Here is a 5,783-nt window from a genome sequence, read left to right as displayed (position 1 = left end):
CATACCCTAACCAGTTTGGCTCAGTGGATAGAGCGTCAGCCTGCGGGCTGAAGGGTCCCAGGTTCGATTCCGGTCAAGAGCATGTACCTTGGTTGCGGGCACATTCCCAGTAGAGGGTGTGCAGGAGGCAGCTGATCGATGTTTCTCTCTCATTGATGTTTCTAACTCTCTCTCTCCCTTCCTCTCTGTAAAAAATCAATTAAAAAAATATTTTTTTAAAAGAAATCCTTACTCTAGCCCACAACCCCGTCAGGATTTCTTCCCTCTATAAGTAATGGGGTATTCAACAACAGTAGTTTAAAACCGTAAGAAGTCCAAAGGAAAGTGATCTCAGGGTAATTCAGCAATTCAGTAGAGTCATCCAGGATGTACGATATTTCTATTCAACTGTTCCTGGCATGTTGACGTTTCCCCTCATGCTTGTACTAGTAAGCTCGAGTTGGTAAGAGGTTATAATGCAGGACGGACTACCTGTTCCATTTTGTTGAGGGAGAAAAACTTTTCACACACCTGAATTAAGTATCGTGGGTGAATTAGGCCCCACAGGAGGTTCTGCCATTGTGGGCTTCTCCGGGTCACTGACCTTGGACACTAGTTATAGTCTCTGAGGTTCAGAGGTGAGGTCCAAATGGGAAGAGCGGGTTTCAGTTATGATGAAGTACACAAAGGAAGAAACCCCTGCCACCTGCAACAACATGGATGAACCTGGAGGCCATGCTAAATGAAATAAGCCACACACAGAAAGACAAATACTGTATCTTATATAGAGAATCTAAAAAAGTCAAACTCATAGGACCAGAAAGTAGAATAGTGGTTGCCAGGGGGTGTGGGGTGGAGGAAATGGGGAGATGTTGGTCAAGGGGTGCTTTCAGTTGTAAGATTACTAAGTTCTGGGAGTCCAATGCATGGAATGATGACTACAGTTAATATTGTATACTTAAAATTTGCTCAGAGAGTAGATATTAAGTGTTCTCACCGCAAAAATATATACATATATTAAGTCATCACATTGTACACCTTAAAAGAATAATGCTCTACAACCTAAATATATGCAAATTTTATTTGTCAATCAAACCTCAGTAAAGCTGGCAAAAAAAGAACACGGGGAAACACCCGGGAAAGGCTGAGGCTCTACGGGGATTCCCCAGGGGGAGGCTGAAGGAAATAAAGTAGACACGAATACAATTAAGTCTGGCAGTGATCACGATGAGGGAGGGGCACAAAAGGGAAAAACGGATTCAACATCAGATTCAGAGTTACTGCAACTTAGTGATGGGAGGTAAAGCGGCCGCGAACTCGCCTTCTCAAGTGAGTTGAGGGCGACGATTTGTTCCTTCATTGATGACACAATTATTCACTGAAAGGCGACTACACACGCCAGTGTCCGGGTGTGGAGATTCAGCAGTGAACACGACAAAGTTCCTGCTCTCGTGCTTCTGTGTCCAAGGGAGATAATCAACAAGTAAACTTAGGTGTATTTTTATAAAACTTGTGATGAGAATAAGTGACACAAAGAAAACTCAAGCCAGATGGAAGGCTGTGGTGGGCATGTTTTAGCAATCTAGATTGAATTCTCTGAGAAGGGCTCTCAGAAGAGGTTAACATTCGACATCAGTGGAGTGGAGTGAGCCATGTGCAGATGTGGGGGCAGAGGAGCAGTTGGAGGAATGAGAAGAGCCTAGAGAATGATGGGGGAGCGGAAGGAGACGAGGGAGAACCTGCTGCGCCGGCAGCTGGAGAAGCCAGGCCGCCTGGAGTCCTGGAGGCTTTTAGCTCCATTTCATCTTCTTTAAGTACCTTCTACCTCAGATACTGTATCATTCTTCCTCTTGGTGAAAGCAGTCCTCTTCCTAATGAAGGGCTGTTTCCTTGGGTAGGTGGATGGGTGGGTGGGGGGTGTTCTCTGTTGCCCACCAGCAAAGTACTTTGTATATTGTATATTTGTTTGCCTATAGTTTAGAAGTCAACAGAGCTATAAATAACAAGTCTGACCCTGGTCAGCTGGCTCAGTTGGAGCATCCTCCCATACGCCAAAAGGTTGCGGGTTCGATTCCCCATCAGGGCACATACCTAGATTGTGGGTTCGATGTCTGGTAGGGGCACATACAGGAACAACCAATCAATCTTTCTCTCTCACGTCGATGTTTTTTTCTCTCTCTCATCCTCCCCCTCTTTCTGAAAAATCAATAAAAACATAGCCTTGGTGAGAATGAAAAAATAAAAATAACAAAATCTCAGTGGAGCACCAAGATTAATCTGCAAAGTTCTACATTGAGCCAGGAGCAGCAGGGAGCCAGACAGAACAGCCCCAAACACCCTGGGCAGTCTCTTCCCTGAGAAGTCATCACAAAACTTATGATCTTGATCTATTGATTAATCTCTGTTTCACCAGTAGAAATGCACTTCTTGATGAAAAGAAGACAGCACTTGAAAGGTCTGCTCCTCTCAGGATGGTGAACAGTATGTGCCAGCTGTTGTAACTGCATCTTCTTCTGTGTCACTGATTTTTAAAAAAAAGAGGGGGAAAAGAACATTCACATAATTATGAAAGCAATATTTATTGTTGGGAAATTAGACATTCAGAAAAGTATAAAGAAAAATTATCCAAATATCATCACCTGGAAGTAACTATTATTAAGGTTCTAATTTTAAATAATTACACACCTAATATATATTTGTGTATACCTGGGGTCATTTTGTATCCTAATTTTAAATTAGCATTATTTAGTAATCACTTTCCCACTGACACTACCTTTTAATTCCACAAGCTGGACTGTAGGCTCTAATGACACCAAGGGAAACAGTGCAGAGAGGTATGGCTCGCGAAGTCCAAGCTTACCTCCCATGTGGTTGCTTTCTGAGGTAAACACCACCATGCTACAAGCTTGGCAGCTTCTTGGCTCTCCTCTCCAATTTATAAGAGGGTATCATACAAAGAGGATAGGGGAGACTCAGAGACCTAAAAAGAGCAGATTATTTTATGTGTTGTGTAGCAGTTGATCAGACTTGTTTCAATGCGTAACACATTGTTGAGGAACACACACGTACACTTCCACACAAATGGTATTTAAAAATTTTTTTTTGACTGCCCATATCATTGCACACACATCCTGACTTTTGCCCTAACAAGTGGGCCTTTCTAACTAGGGAAATTGGCTGATTCCTGCTCTTAAGAGATAAGGGGAGCTGTCTTCAGCAAAGATACTATCAGATTGTTCTCTGCCTGACTTAGAACTACAACTTCAGTTGCCTCCTTATATTCGGTCCAGCTCATCTTCCTAATGGTACTTGTAATGAGTTTAGCCAATGGAGGGTTTTAATTGGCTTTTGTATTCCTACAATTTGGTGTCTTTGTTATTTCTTTCATTCTCATCATAGCCAAGTCTAAAGAAGCCAATCATAGACCAAGGTCACTACTTGGCCAGCCGTAATCATAGCATATAGGTAACTTCATTGTTCGTTCTTACTTATCGGAGCACAGTATCATATGACATACCATATCACATGAGCTGCTTGTCCCACAGATATTTCTCCTTTTTTGGGCCTTGGCCACTGTAAGAGTGTAAGATAAAAAATAAAACAACCAAACAGCAAACTGTGTGGGGCAACCAGGCTGGCAGAGGGGGGCAGTGAGGGGTGACCAGGCCAGCATGGGGGTGGGGGGGGTACTGAGGGGCGACCAGGCCAGCAGGCAGAGGCGGTTAGGGATGATGAGGTCAGCAGGAGGGCAGTTAAGGTCGATCAAGCAGGCAGGCAGAGGCTGTTAGGGGTGATCAGGCAGGCAGGCAGGTGAGCGGTTAGGAGCCAGTGGTCCCGGATTGTGAGATGGATGTCCGACTTCTGGTTTAGGCCCAATCCCCTGAGGGGTCCCGGACTGGAGAGGGTGCAGGCTGGGCTGAGGGACCCCCCCCCCGCCCCCCCGCCATGCACGAATTTCATGTACCGGGCCTCTAGTACAGTATAGGAACAGAGAGTTACATTCATGAATAGAGACTTCTCAAAGAACTTGGGACCGGCACTGAGGAAAGAGCATGGAGTTTAGCTTGAGCATGCATCCATCTCAAAGCAGATGGTACAAATTGTGCATTTTCAGGATCAAAGAAAATTAGAAGTATCTCTTGATTTCAGCTACTTTATAACTAAACATTTTAATTTCCATCAATTTTTAGTGAATGATTACTCATTTTACAAATTCATTCACTAACAGTTTTAAATAGTCATCTTTCTTACTGCACCTAACATACATTTGGATCTATAAAAAATTGAATTATGTTATCTCTTCAGGAATATGGCATTAGAGAAAGTTCCTGAACTTTGAAGTCTGACCAGAAAAAATTTAAATTTTCTGCTCTTAACCATTTATGACCTTAACCATCTACTACTTTATTTCTTTGAGCCTCATTTCATAAACAAGGATAATAATACACCACAAATGGCTGTTGGGTGATTTAAGTAAAGAATGTAAAGTACAAGACACATAGTAGATATTATAAGTAATAGTCTTTGTGTCAATTAAGCTCTAACTGGAAATAAATGGAACATTTAAATTAGGATATTTTAAGATTTTCTTTCTTACAAATGGATTATTTCCAAAGGTGGGCAAGACTTAGAACTACATCTAAAAAAAAAAAAATCCCAAGGTAAACAAATAAACCTGCTCTCCAAATTTAATGTATAAGAGTGTTTATAACATCACTAGTGGCCCAGTGCATGAAATTCATGCATGGAGGGGGTGTTCCCTCAGCTGAGCCTGCACCTTCTCCAATTGGGGACCCCCTGTGGGATCGGACCTAAACCGGCAGTTGGACATCCCTCTCAAAATCTGGGACTGCTGGCTCCTAACTGCTCACCTGCCTGCCTGCCCGATTGCCCCTAACCCCTCTGCCTGCCTGCCTGATCGCCCCTAACTGCCCTCCCCTGCCAGCCTGATCTTGCCACCAACTGCCCTCCTCTGCAGGCCAATTTGGTTGATTGGTTGGTCTCTATGCCAGTCAGCATCTAAAGCTCCGCCTCCTAGGCAGCCACTGGCTCCTCACAGTTGACCCAGATTTGGTTCTGATTGGTCGGTTTCTATGCCAGTCAGTGTCTCTGGGCCTATCAACGGGGCCTGATCAGAAAGGCGGGGCTGATCAGCAGCCGGGTGGAGGCCTGGAGAGAAATGGAGGCATGGCTGCTGGCCAGACTGGGAGAGAAAGAGAGAGGCAGTGCTGATCAAAAGCTGCCACAGAGGCAACAGATCAGTCCCTGCTTCTCTCTTCAGGCCTCTCTCTGGCCCTGATTTGCAGCCCCCTCAGCAGTCAGGACTGCAGGACTGACTTCCAGTTGGTCGAGCCTCAGTCGTTACTGGTTGTTATGACCCAGGATTTTTAAATGGGATTATTGTCTTAGGGAGTCTTGGAAAACAATCCAGATGTCAAGTATAGGCAACTGTTACATTCATACAGCAAAATACAATAAACCAGTAAAAACAATATTGTAAAAGTATTGACATCAAATAGTAATACAGTGCTAAGTGAAAAGAGCTGATTTTAAGATATTATGGAGAGTAGACGCTCTTCTGCTAAAATTTTATGTACATTATATTTATAATCTAAATTTGTATCTAGATATGATTATTTAAAGCCAGGCTTTAGGATTCTTTTGAAATCTTTTATAAATTGCCAACTTTTTTCCAGTCCTGACTTAGAGTTGATTTTACCTTTTTGGGGGGGGGGGGGAGGGGAGCGGTGGAGTGGGGGGAATCACTCTTCACCTGATTCAGATGATTTAGATTGAGTGGCCAG

At 43.6% G+C, this 5,783-nt stretch overlaps 1 long non-coding RNA gene across 1 annotated transcript; it reads right to left on the bottom strand.

Annotated features, from left to right (window-relative positions):
* Positions 1–1,046: 1,046 nt before the first annotated feature.
* Positions 1,047–3,470, bottom strand: LOC308516654. The gene is made up of 2 exons (XR_013995772.1): positions 2,840–3,470; positions 1,047–2,500 (listed from the first exon to the last, which is right to left on the bottom strand). It is a non-coding gene; the product is annotated as an uncharacterized lncRNA (long non-coding RNA).
* Between the last annotated feature and the right edge of the window lie 2,313 nt (positions 3,471–5,783).

This window comes from Myotis nattereri, assembly GCF_964212035.1.
Source record: "Myotis nattereri genome assembly, chromosome: 1".
Lineage (NCBI taxonomy): Eukaryota > Metazoa > Chordata > Mammalia > Chiroptera > Vespertilionidae > Myotis > Myotis nattereri.
The sequence above is the reverse complement of the archived record's forward strand: the minus strand, read 5'-3'. Positions and strand labels throughout refer to the sequence as shown.